Consider the following 5,659-nt stretch of genomic DNA (forward strand, 5'->3'; position numbering starts at 1 on the left):
AGATCCTGAGTGTAAGAGTAACACTCCAGCATTTTCTCAGTGTTTTTCAAAATTGAGCTATTTTAAGATTGTGTTATTCCTAAGTAATGTTCAAAGAGTGATGGGTAATCTGGATAGACACCTTTTTCTTGTATTTTCTCCCAGGAAAACTTTTAAAAGGCAAAGCTTACTAATAAGAGTATCAAATCAAATGTCAAGAAAGTATTTCCAGCGTTAGGACAATAAATGCATGTGCCTCAAGTTAAACTTGTGCAAAAATTTGTCAGTTTCTTGGGTTTTAAACTCTGAAACATATATCAAGTTAAACTTAGTCATGGCTGTTCTAAGATGTACTTAAGGAGAGAAGGAATCTTTTTGTTCATTTTATTTATTTATTTATTTTTGATTGCGTTGGGTCTTCGTTGCTGCGCGCAGGCTTTCTTTATTTGCGGCGAGCAGGGGCTACTCTTTGTTGCGGTGCGTGGTCTTCTCATTGCGGTGGCTTCTCTTGTTGCAGAGCATGGGCTCTAGGTGCACGGGCTTCAGTAGTTGTGACTCACGGGCTCTAGAGCGCAGGCTCAGTAGCTGTGGCACACGGGCTTAGTTGCTCCACGGCATGTGGGATCTTCCCAGACCAGGGCTCGAACCTGTGTCCCTTGCATTGGCAGGTGGATTCTTAACCACTGTGCCACCAGGGAAGCCCTCTTTTTGTTCTTTTTTGATATATGTTTTATACCTGCATATCTGTGCACAAACGCTTTTACCAGAATTATTCATTAAAGTCCAGTTATTGACCTTTGGGAAAAAAAACTATATTCCAATATAAAATAAAAAGTTAAAAAAAGAAAGAAATAGAAGTATAGGCAAAAGGCCAATAAGAGGAAATGAAAATGAAATGTATAGCATATTGGATTAGTCCAAAAGAAGACTGGAAAAGAGGAACATAGGGAAAAAAAACACAAAGAGACAACCAAAAAACAAGTAGCGTTTTGGTGGACTTAAAATCAATATGTACGTTAAATACAAATGGACTAAATACACTAATTAAACGGCTGAGCTTGTCAGACTGCATAAAAAGCAAGACCCAAATATGTTCAGTATACAAGAGACACACTTTAAACATAAAGACACAGAGAAATAGAAATTAACACGTTAGGGCTCCCCTGGTGGCACAGTGGTTGAGAGTCCGCCTGCCGATGCAGGGGACACGGGTTCGTGCCCCGGTCCGGGAAGATCCCACATGCTGCGAAGAGGCTGGGCCCGTGAGCCATGGCCGCTGAGCCTGCGCGTCCGGAGCCTGTGCTCCACAACGGGAGAGGCCACAGCGGTGAGAGGCCCGTGTACTGCAAAAAAAAAAAAAAAAAAAACAAAAAGAAATTAACACGTTAGAAAGCTATACCATGCAATGTGTACTTACTTGTATTAGTTTCCTAGCGTTGCCATAACAAAGTACCACAGACTAGGAGATGTAAAACAAAAATTTATTCTCTCACAGTTCTAGAGGCTGGAAGTCTGAAATCAGGGTATCGGAGGGCCACGCTTCCTCTGGAATCTGTAGGAAAGGCTCCTTTCTTGCTTCTTCCTAGCTTATGAGGATTTTCTGGCAATCTTTGGTGTCCCTTGGCTTGCAGCTACAGCAGTTCAATCTCTGCCTTCAGTGGCATCTGAATTTGTCTTCACATGGCATTTTCCTATATCCTGTTGAATTAGGGCCCACCGTAATGACCCCATCTTAATTGATTATACCTCCAAAACTGTATGTCTAAATCAGGAGTTAGGACTTCAACATATATTTTGCTTACGTTGGCTGCCAAAGCATTAGAGCCACCCTATTTTGGGAGGATACAATCCAATGCATAATAGTGCCTAATAATAAAGCTTCACAATACATGGGGGAAAAAAGGGACAAATACAAAGTGAGAAATAGACAAGTTCATTATCATATTGAAATTAACATCCTGCCAGTCTCAACATATTTCAAAAGACAAACATCTGAGATAGTAGAGCTGACTAAAATGGAATTATATTAGTAATTAATAACAATAAGATATACTGGAAAGCACTAGATAGTGGGAAATGAAGCCATATCTTTATACGTAATTACAAAGAAATTACAAAGAAGAAATTATAAAGGAAATTAGAAAATATTTTGAATGAAATTGATAATGAAAACACTTATCAAAACTTGTGGAATATAACTAAAACAGTGCTTAGAGGGAGATTTATATTTTTAAACACCTATATTGGACAAGAAGAAGGTTTAACAATAATGATCTGATGTTCCAGCTTAATAAACTTGAAAAAGAAGAGCAAATTAAACCAAAAGTAAATAGAAGGAAATAATAGATATGAGAAGAAATCAATGAAAAAAAGAGCAGACAGAGAAAATTAAAGCCAAAAGCTGGTTCTCTGAAAAAATTAATAAAATAAATAATCTATTAGATGGATTAATCAAGAAAAAAGAAAGAAAACAGATTACTTAAATCAGGAACGAAAGCGGGGTTATTACTACAGTGTCTACTGACATTGAAAAAGTAATATGGCAGAATAAGGACCCCTGAAAATTCTGCCTCCATAAAAGAAAACTAGCAAAAATTGTCAGGATCAACTTTTTCAGAACTCTGTAAATTAGCAAAAAGCTTGCAACAATTCAGAAAAATGCTTATTCAAAAAAAGTGGTTGAATCTTGGTAAGAACAGCAAGCTTTGTGGGGTTTTAACTTGACCTTTTCCCATTACCCCCACCCTAGCTCCATGGTAGTCTTAAAAACCAATAGTCTGCAAATAACTCCAAGCCCTTGGAAAACACTGGGAAACTTACTGGTTTTAGGCACTTAAGGAAATCCTTATCTAGTCATTAGCTGATCGTGAAGCTAACCAAGCAGACAGTTTAGAGAAACACATGATGAAGAATACACACTTTACGGAATTAATTCAGAAAAGTCACTAAACAAATAACAACAACAGACAGCCACAACAACAAACCCTCGGAAGGGGGGAATCTGGTGTCCACAGTGCTACATTGTATTATTTTAAATGTCCATGTCCAGCTTTGAACAAAAAATTGATGACAATTGGTGATACATACAAAGAAACAAGAAAACATGGCTCATATAAGAAAAAAAAATCAACAGAAACTGTCCCTGAGTAGGCACAGATGTTGGACTTTCTAGACAAATACTTTACAACAGTTATTTTAAATACGTTCCAAGAACATTAGGAAATCATGTCTGAAGAAATAAAGGAAAGCATGAGAATGAGGTCTCTTTAAATAGAGTATCAGTAAGGAAACAGAAATTATTATTATTTTTTAAAAAGAACCAAATGGAAATTCTGGAGTTGAAAAGTACAATAACTGAAATGAAAAATTCACTAGAGGGGCTCAACAGCAGATTTGATCAGGCAGAAGAGAGGATTCATGAATCAGGAGACAGATCAATTGAGATGATTCAGTCTGTGAATCAGAAAAGAAAAAGAATAAAGAAAAATGAACAGAGGCTCAAACACCTGTGAGACATCAACAAGCTCACCAACATACACATGATGGGAGTTCCTAAATGAGAGGAGAGGAAGGAGGGCAGAAAGAAAATTGGAAGAAATAACAAAGGAATAAAAAGAGTATACTAGAAAATATTTAACACAGAAGAAGGCAGTAATGGAGAAATTGAAGAGCAAAAAAGATATATCACATAAAAATAGGTAGTGAATGGCAGACGTAAATCCTACTTCTTAGTAATTTAATGTAAATGGATTAGATGCTCCAATTAAAAGGCAGAGACTGGCAGAATGCACAAAAAACATGATCTGACTACATTCTGTCCACAAGAACCACACTTTAGTTTCAAAGACACCAATAGGTTGAAAGTAAAAGGAGACACCATGCAAATAGTAACCAATAAGAAGACAGACCACATTTGGGTCTCAATAAATTTAAAGGATTGAAATAATACAAAGTATATTCTCTAACCACAGTGGAATGTATTTAGGTAGGTCTTAGTAAATATCTACTGCATAGAATTTGATACACATAAAGTATGCCCCTCCTGGTGTTCTTCACTGGCAAACCAGCCTTTTTAAACTTCTCTGCCTGGAAGGAGAGTTCTACAAGCCTTCTGGCATGAGTCAGGTCACCTCGCACACAAGAGCTAGGTCAGAGGGGATTTCATAATGTTCATTTCCCGGAAACTGCTCCCCATGGAGGCGGGGCAGCATTTTATAGTAGGAAATGCTTTGCTTCTGGAATCAGATAGTCTGGATGCCAATAACCATTACCTTTGGCAAGTTATTTAGTTTCTCTAAGTCTCAGTTTTCTCATTTGTGCCATGAGATAACTATACCGCAAAGATTTAGTGGGAGAATTAAATGAGGTACTAAATAGCTAAATACATAAATCTTAATTTCCTACCCTCCTCATTCTTCTGTCTTCCTTCTTCTCATGGAAATAACAACGCAATATGAAAGAGAAGAAATGGGTAAAGAGTCCTGGAGGAATAGAATTACTATTATTATATTACTGTAGTAATTACTATTACTGTTACTATTACTACAGGAAAAGCGGGAATTAGAATATTAAATAAAGCAATCCTGAGCTAGTATCCTAGTCCTATTTTGTATAAAATACGTGACCCTCATCTGTAAAATGATAAAATGACTTCTGTCTTGTAGTGCTTACAAGGATTATAAGAGATTATAAGGATATCTGTGACTTGTCTAGCACCCAGCAGGTGCCCAATAAATGGTAGTGATCACTATTAGCATTTACCTTGTCCTCCTTTTTGCTGCCCACCCTATCCCCAAAGCAAACTCCAGCTTATTCCTCCCAAAACACTTTCTCTTAGCTCCCCATCCCCTCTCTTGAACACTTCTCCCTTACTGTACACCCACTTTACCTGCACCCAGGCCAGAGCAGGGAGGGAAACAAAGCTAAAAATAAATGAAAGAAAATAAACCTAAATAAACAATTTTGAGAAAAATGTTTCAAAATTATATTTGTGTGTGTGTGTGTGCGCACGGGCAAGTGTGTATGTATGTGTGTGAGAGGAAAACTTTGTTAAACTGGGATGAATCCGAACTCCAGTAAAGTAGAAATGGAAAATAAAATAAAATAAAAAGCATGTTATATCGGCGGCATGGAAAGAAATCACCAAGTTTAAGCCTGAGCGTGTGGGTGTGTGACCATGGGCTCCAGGCTGCAGAGATTGTAAGCCGATACGCCAGCGCCCAGGACCAGGGAAGAGAAAGGAAGGAGTTAAAAAAAAAAAAAAAAAAAAAGGCAGTCAGTCGTTTACTGTTCCTGCAGTTATTTTTTTAAGACCCTGTCCTGATAAGACAGCCTTGCTCGCGGGGCGGTGCGGACAACTCCTGTCCGGATGAGTTCTCCGAAGGAAGGTACCTGCTGCAGGGGCTTCTGTGCAGTAGTCCCCTCACTCCCGGGATCCGGGGTTCACCACTCGAGGCGTCAGTTTCCTCATCCGCAGAGTGGCCGCAAGAACCCCCTGGTGGTCGAGAGGCTCGTCTGAAACCCCGAGCCCAGCGCCCCGCACCCAACCCCCGGAAACCACCGGGGTACGAACGTCGCAACTCGCACGTCAGCAACCCCGGGGGCCCCGCGCGGCCCGCCCCACCTGCCCCACGTGACTTCCCGAACGGCCCGGGGACCGCCCCTCCCGCAGATCAGTTTC

This window comes from Delphinus delphis, chromosome 19, assembly GCF_949987515.2.
Source record: "Delphinus delphis chromosome 19, mDelDel1.2, whole genome shotgun sequence".
In the NCBI taxonomy this organism is placed as follows: domain Eukaryota; kingdom Metazoa; phylum Chordata; class Mammalia; order Artiodactyla; family Delphinidae; genus Delphinus; species Delphinus delphis.